Source organism: Eptatretus burgeri, chromosome 5 (genome assembly GCF_056783735.1).
Source record: "Eptatretus burgeri isolate ZD-2024b chromosome 5, Ebu_testis_v1, whole genome shotgun sequence".
NCBI lineage: Eukaryota > Metazoa > Chordata > Myxini > Myxiniformes > Myxinidae > Eptatretus > Eptatretus burgeri.
In genome coordinates this window covers 58,647,730-58,654,806 of record NC_140965.1, presented here as the reverse complement: position 1 = coordinate 58,654,806, position 7,077 = coordinate 58,647,730, and positions in this window count along the sequence as shown.

The window sequence follows — 7,077 nt, the reverse complement described above, 5'->3', positions numbered from 1 at the left end:
GGCAGGAATAAACAGAGGAATGAAGGTGAGCAGTGATTCGTGATTTTTGTAGTTTTACCAAAAGTGGGTTGCTGGCGGAACTTCAGCACCCTGCGGAAATATTTATTTTGGGGGGAAGACATATCGCAGGCAGGGCAGGGGGTGGGGGGGTGAGACCAGAGGGGAGATGGTAGAAGACAGAAAGACCTGCCTGCGTTGAGAGAGTGAGAGGCCCAAAGACTCAGCCTCACTGCGGGAAATACCAATGTTCCTAAATGCTTTGGTTTCCACAGCATGAATCCAAGAAAGGTGAGAGGCGGGAGAGAACAGTACTCTATCAGACTGCAGGCAAAAGCTTTGCATGCGGTCAGGAGCTCAGTTGGACCGAGGAAGGACTTTGCACGACGGAGGATGCCCAGTCGGTGACTGGCTTTGGAGGCCAGTTTGGAAATGTGGTTTCCCAGGAAAGATCATGGCAGATAGTGAGACACAGAAGGTTGAATTAAAGGACTTCTTCAAGAGGATTGTTGAGAAAGTAGATGGGAGGGTTTTCCAGATGGTCCTTTCGGAGTGGCGTAGTGAGAGTGTGAGATTTGTCACGATTGAAAGAGATGTTCCATGTGTTGGTCCAGTTTGTGATTTTATTCAGATCTGCAGAGCAAAGAAGCTGCTGCTTGCTGACCTGAGGAATGGCAGACGGAATGGCAGAGGATGGAGTCATCAGCAAAGAGATAAAGAGGATTTTTCAGAGAGTGAGAGAGATCATTGATGAAAACCAGAAAAGGAACAGTATCCAGAACACTGATTTGAGGAAATCCAGCTTGGACAGGAAGAGGGAATGAGAGAACTCCATTTAGGGCCACATGTTGGCTGCAACAGGAGAGGAAGTCTGTGAGCCATGAGTGGAGATGGCCTTGCATACCATAGGAAGAGAGTTTGGTGAGCAGAGTACGGTGCCAGACCAAATTGAAAGCATGTGATATGTCCAGGGAGATGGCTCTGATCTCATGTCTGCCATTGAGTACGTCCAACCATTGTCGGGAAAGCAGGAGCAGGAAGTCCAGGATAGAATGACCTGATGTGAATCCAAATTGATGATTGGAAATCAAGCCATGGGAGAAGGGGAAGGATTTAATGTCTGAAGCAATGATGGATTTCATAACCTTGCTGATGATTATGAGAAGGCTGATTGGTCTGAGATTGCAGTGATCTGTTTTTTCACCTTTGTTATGCAGGGCAGTAATGTTTGTTGATTTCCTAGCAGATGGCAGATGACCTTAAACAAATGAGAGTAAGAATAGAGCAGAGAGACGTTGAGCAATAGCAGAAGAGCAGGTTTTTAGGACACATGGGTTGATGCTGTCTGGACCATTTGCAAAATATGAGTTGAGTTTTGACAGCAAATTCTCGACCTTGTCAGGAGAAAAGGACACAGAGTCCAGGGACAGCTGGGTGTGACTGGGTAAGGTGGGTACAGAAAGTGCTGGGTTTTGGACACAAGATTTAGATGGAAACACGGAGTATAGGCATTCAGCTTTCACATGCAGTGTCAGCTGTATGGCTATTTGAGGTAAGGGAGGGGATGGAGGGGGAACATACACCAGAAACAGACTTAACTTACTGGATGCCACCAGGCTTTCGAGGAGGGAGAGAGGTTTGAGAGTTCAGACTTGAGCTTAGAAAGATGTTTTCTGGCTCTCCTGAAGGTAGACACATATTTATGTATTCTGAGCTTTATGGAAGGAACTGAGATTACCCTCAGTTGGATAAGGTTTCCATGAGGCAAAGGCAAGTTGTTTTAGAACAACTGCCTCACCACACCTTCAGTGTATCATGGGCGGAAGGGAGGGGAGGACAACTGAAGATGAAAGGGGATAAATCTGTGCATGAGAGAGATCAAGTTTCTTTGAAAGAATTCCCTTGACAAGTTGATGTTGGTGAAAGTAGTGAGGGGAAACCTGTCTATAAGTTTGATGGCTGCTCGAAGACCCTGCCAGTCAAACTGAGTGCAATACCAGAATCGACAGCACTGAGGTGGTTCTTTAATATCAGTCAGAGAGATGTCTACTTTGACAAGCATGTGGTCAGATGGACCGATTGGAGTGGAGGAAGAACATCATATATTTTCAGGGAAATTGGTGAAAATCAGATCCAGAAGAGATGGAGTACCATTGGTTGAGATCCAGGACAGGAAGTTGACCGATTAATTCAGTCCCAATGAGTCGCAGAAGTCTTTTGCTGAAGTGCCATGGTAGGCGAGGGATGTACCAACACCCAACCAACTGGCATGATGGTAATTTAATTCACCACATCCAGGGAAGAGAGAGAGAGAGAGAGTTGCGAGGAGAAGACAGAAGTTGGTCCATGTTTTCTTCGAGCAAGGTGTGCATGGAGTCATCACTGTTTGGTGGACGATACAACACAAATAAACATCAGGTGGGAGTGGAGGGAAAATTGTAACCAGAGGCATTCCTGGGGGTGTTGGGGAGTGAGGGCAGTGCATGGAGAGTGAGGAAGAGAGCCTTTGATAAAGAGAGCAACTCCTCCACCAGGACGAGGCTCAGTTCTGTCATAGCGGAGGAGGGAGTAACCAGGTAGAGTTCCTCAGGAGTCAGAGACGTTTGAAGGAGGAAAGTTTCTGTTCAGCAGATTATGTCTGGTTTGTCAGTGGCAACCTGAATGGAAAGAGCTGTCAGACTTGAGCAAAGGCCTGGGATGTTTGTGGTCCACACTGTGAAGGAAGAGGGAGGGGAGGAGGCTTTTGGTGCAGGGGAGGGGAGGGGGAAGGTAGTATTCAGGAGGAGGGGGGAAGGTAAGAAGAGTTGTTAAAAGAGTGTGGGAGATTGCAGAAGAGCTAGGGGAGAGGGCCGGATGAGGAGGAGAAAAGGCTTGGTGTTGCTGGGTTGAGTTACAGTCGGGAGTGATAAGAGAGGGGGCTGAAGGCAGTTGGAGATTGGAGGAGGTGGAATGATGACATTGAGGAGAGCAGGCAGGGGAAAGATGCAGCTTTGTGGATGTGAGGGGAGCAACTGTGAGAAGAGGGAGTAAGGGGGTGATTGGGTGGAGGAGGGTGAGTGGGGAGAATTGAGATAGAAGGGTGAGGGTGGAGTTTTTGAGAAAACTGAGAGGGAAGCTTGGAGGAGGAAGACTGTGAAGGTTCCTTTGAGAGGGAGGGGTGAGAGGGAACCTTTGAGAGGGAGGGGAGAGACATTGCAATCTACCAAGTGATTCGTAGGTATGATGATCAGGGATTCAATGATATGAGTGAGGAAAGTTAAAAGAAAAACTTTATCATTAAGAGATCATTCCAGCCTGTTCCAAGTCAAGGCATGGTTGAGCAGGCCAAAAAACATGGCGGCTTCAGACCCCAGTGAGGTTACTTCGGATATGCTTTAAGACCCCATGGAAAACGGTGACTGAGGATGTGCCTGATAAATGATTTAATTACATGAGGATGTTAATTATATTCAAAAGGGGTGTTTTAATTAAATCAGACACCCAATTTCACCCTGCTTTTCCTTGCAGTTTTCTTCATATAAATACAAAATTTTAGGCTGCTAGGTTTCATAGTTTTAGAGTTGTGGTGGAGACACACTCACACACACAAACACACACACTTATTAGTATAAGATTGTTATGTTTGTGTGGGAGATGGAGGAGTTTCATAGGAAAGATAGTATTGTATAGAGTTGCTTTCTCTGTGGACATATAGGAGACATCTCAATGTAAATTTACTAGGGAAACTAACAGCTTCATTGTTATGTGTCACCACACAGGGGGGGGGGGGGGGGTGGTGGTGCTGTGTTAATTAGGTAATGTTTCAGGATAATTTCTCTCAGTATGGGATTGCCCCCTGTAGCCTTCTACGTTTTTGCATTTCAAGACCGGTGATAAAAAGGTATCACATCCTTAAAACAACAACAACCGAGCAGCACCTCCAAGCAGGAAAGAAACCCCACCTCCAAAAACGACAACTAGCAAACCATGCCCCCCTCCCCCCCCCCCCAGAGTGGATGATTGATTGGCGTGACATCAGAGAAGAGGAGGGAGTGAGGACTGTAGTCTGAGAATCTCGCATTATTGTGTGATGGTAGGTTCAGAGCGGGACATAAAAGAAGACGGTACAGAAGCTAGTGAGGAGATGGGAGGTGGAAGAGAAGGGCATTATGGCTGACTTTCCCACAACATGGTGAAGAAGGCGACATGATTCTCGTGTTTGTGCTGATGCTCGCATGGTGGAGCAAGACGCTGGCCATTGACTGTTGGCTGGATCGGGTGAGACCAGCCTCAAAGCTTTGTGTTGTGCCATCAGGGGAAGAGCGGCGCCATTCTGCAGAAAGCAGTGGTGTCGGCAAGTGCAATCGATGAAAGAAGTTGCACGGTGGTCTCTGAGCCCTGGTGTTGAGTATTGCTGCTTGAATTGCCTCCTGTACGTTTAGACACCCAGAGAGCAGCTGTGTGCCCTTTGGGCGCATTTTCCCATGCAGTGATGAAGCGGTTTGATGACCTTCAAACTTCCGAAACTCACCTCTGGGCACACAGATAAGTGCTAGGACAAAGGAGGGATTTTTTTATTTTATTTACACTGTCCCCTTGTCTGTATTTAAGTCTGTATGGAGTCACCTCAAAATTAGATTTAGCTTACCTCACATTCTGTTATTACTATCCCGTTTTGAATTATTACCATTGTAAATATTTGATTTATTTTCATCAAACCATGTATTTATTTAAGTTTATTGTATTGTCCATTGGTCATGGGTTCAATTATAAACCCCTGTGCTGTGCTTCCGTCCATTACATACCCTTGCTGCGCAACCCCCCCCCCCCAATCCCGTGCGCGCCATAATCTCCGAGAATCTCGGCTGTTCGCCTCCAAGGGAAAATCGTTTGGCATTTGGCTATCTGTCCAAGTAGGGGCTAACCACCTGGACAGGACTATATATATATATATATATATATATATATATATATATATATATATATATATATATATATATATATATATATATATATATATATATATATATATATATATATATATATATATATATATATATATATATATATATAGATAGATAGATATATATATATATATATATATATATATATATATATATATATATATATATATATATATATATATATATATATATACATAATATGTAGATATATACATAATATGTAGATATATACATAATATGTAGATATATACATATATATATATATATATATATATATATATATATATATATATATATATATATATATATATATATATATATATATATATATGTACAGTATCTATGTATGTCTGTGTGTGTTTGTGTGTAATTTTAGATGTACATAGACTGCATATTTTACTTTCTTATGTTTTCAAGCTGCTCCACATCTTCTGTCAGCAAATACTGCAATAATAACAGATGGCATCGCAAGATCGTGAGTGACACCATAAACTTTTAATCCTGGCTCTTGTGTGGCATCATGTTGAGATAAGGGTAGAAGCTTTAGAGCTAGCTTTTGGCATTACTGGAAAGTTGATTAGAAGCCATCGGTGGACAATCTATTGAAGCTCCTTCAGCTTTAACAGATTGGTGATGTGATGTGAATTGGAAATGATCTTTCTGATTCTGCACACGATGAGATGCAGTGCGGGTGCAGCCACATGCGATTCTGTGCACCCACAAGTATCTTTTCACACCAATGGATGTAGAAATTTAGGAATCCGTGTATATCTAATTGCCAGAAACATAATGAACCTCTGCCTGTGATTATTGCAAACGATCATGTTTGTACTATAAGCTTTCAAAATTGCACAAGTGTACTAATAAATTGTAGTGCATAATCACACTCATCATTAGTTACAGTAGTTAGGCTAATGAATTGATGATGCATGTGGCAAGTGGAGTGTGAAAGTGTCAAGACCTTCGTTATTTAAGTCATTTAGCAAAAAGAACCAGGCCAATGTCTCTGCAAAATTGCTGAAGTTATAAACTTGGAGCTCTATGTTTAATTACTTTAAAGCACAGGCACTGACTAATTAACGTAATCGGGTTGTCGAGGGCTGTCAGAGCTGGATTCGAGCTAAATGATGTACTGGCGATTCGAGCTAAATGATGTACTGACGGAGGCAGGTGCTCAGTTGCAGCAGGCGTTGAATGAACATTTAGATTCATGGGAGAGAACACCTCAGAATGGCTTGTCGCCTGCTAAGAAAAGGTAATAAATTGTGCTCCGGGCTATCCTAAGCATGTAATCCTGGCCAGATTGCAGTCTTACAAGATGCATGGCTACTCTCAGTTTCTCTGAAGCATTTTCAACTGCATCAACAGAGGATTAAGACCAACAGACTTCACACACTTGGTGTATAAAACCAATACCACGTTACCAATAACAGAGCAGTTGCAGAATGCACACATTATCAAAATAGCCGTGTAATCTAAAGTTGTACGTTTTTGTCGACTATTGCTTGATGACGGGCAAACTGAATGTAATTAATCCCCAATGGAGATTGTTAACCGTTCAGATATGCTGTGTGTGCAAGGGTCAGATAATGGTTCGATTTTACAAGCTGCTCTTGTTCCATCCCTGGAGCAGGCATTTTGCCATCACTGGCGGGCATGGGCTACATCTGCCATGCTCGGTTCCTCTGATCTCCAGCACAGAGAGGGTATGAGCTCAAGAGACGATTTTGATCCGGTCTGTATCATGCTCTAATCTTCCACACACAGTGTTCAGTGTTGCCAGTTCGGCAGTTTTGATCTCTTTAAAATGCAGCAACTGTCAAGCGACATCTATGGATTTGCAGTTATCTGTTTTCCTATGTTGACGGCTTGCGATCATGAACACGTTACTTGCGTGAGATTCTTGATGTGCTCTGTGAATAAAGCTTGACTGGCTGCAAGGACACTGATTAGCACTCTGCAGGGAGGAGAATTAAGAAGTATTTCTGTTAGCAAGATCCATTCATGCCTTTAAAATTCACAATATGACACGTAACAGTCTTTCTCTGAATAATCTTGTGCAAGCAGTTGATGAATAAAACAATTACAATTAGGAATTTGGAATGACTGTCATGTTGCAGTTGCTGAAATTGGTGCT